This window comes from Cicer arietinum, chromosome 7 (genome assembly GCF_000331145.2).
Source record: "Cicer arietinum cultivar CDC Frontier isolate Library 1 chromosome 7, Cicar.CDCFrontier_v2.0, whole genome shotgun sequence".
Lineage (NCBI taxonomy): Eukaryota > Viridiplantae > Streptophyta > Magnoliopsida > Fabales > Fabaceae > Cicer > Cicer arietinum.
The window spans coordinates 48950180-48951600 of record NC_021166.2 but is presented as its reverse complement, the minus strand read 5'-3'; positions in this window follow the sequence as shown (position 1 = coordinate 48951600).

Here is a 1421-nt window from a genome sequence, read left to right as displayed (position 1 = left end):
GGTTTACGTAAAACTATGCTAATGAGAATTTGATAAATAATGTGTTGAGATGTCTTAGTAAGGAGTGACAGCCACCAAAAATCACAACTATTAGTAAATTGAGAAATCTTTATAAAACCAATTTGTGAGATGGAAGATGTTTTTCTATATAAACTCCTTTTCAAACACATCTCTTTTCAACAAAATACTCACAATACTAGAGAATCTAAAAATGAGATTAATCTTGAATAGTGTTTCGAAGTTAAATGGAAAGTATATCACAAATCTATTTTGCACAGGAACACATTTATTTGCAGTTAGGATAATGTTAATAAACCAATTTGTGCAGCTGGTTTGCACGATCAAGTTACTTGATTCTACCCTAGTCAAAACGTGCTGGTCGGTAGGGACATGAAATTAGGGAGTAGAGTTGTTGGTCCAATTGCTATTATTTGTTGCTTTCATATACTTTATCATTTAAGGTTTTTCTTCTCTTATTTTAATATTTTTAAATACATAAAAATATACATTTATATTAATTAATTTGAATATATTAAAATACATATTTGAATTAGTTAATTTAAATAAAATTTGAAATTTTTTGAAAAAACTTAAAGTAAAAAAAGGAATTTTATATCGTTTGTACCCAACTAAAAACAATTGTTGAAGAGTTTATCTGATTGTGTATACATCTCTCACAAGATATATAACATTTAATTTTCAGAACATCATAGTAGTATTTCATTTAGAAACTTGTTTTTATTAGAATTAAGTTAGTTAGATTAGTTGCAAGTTGACTTTAATAATCACTTTATGATTTATATATAGATAGTATATTATAACTATTGTAATTAACAACTTATTCATTCTATTAATATAATTTTATTTCTACTTTTGTTTTTTTCATACTTAATATTAATATTTGTATATTTTATTATAATATCAGAAAGATAATAATTATTTCGCTGCATTTTTTCTGTCTTGTTCAATAAATTTATTCTTATCTATATTATTGGAACCATCAATTTCTGCTGATTTTTGTTGTTGTTGTGGATTGGTTAATTTTTATGAATGGTGCACGAAATAGAAAGAAAGATTAGTCAACCATCAAAGATAGAGCTCTCAAGGCATATGATCTTCTTCGCTTGTTTATACAAACTTTTGGTTCTTATGAAGAACATGAGGAAAAAAAAAAAACTTTTGATGACTCGAAGATCCCAAGAAGCAAGGTTTATGCTATTAAGCATTTTTCAAAAAAAAATGTTATTAAACATTTGTTTCAAAAAAAATATATATAATTCGATTCTCTTTTTAGAAATTTGAGTTAATGATCAAGAGTAGTATATGAAATTTCGTTGAGAAAAAACAAGAAAATCTTGCATTAAAATGTAAACTTGATTCAACACATACTAAAAAAACTGTAAAATATAAAATTACATTTG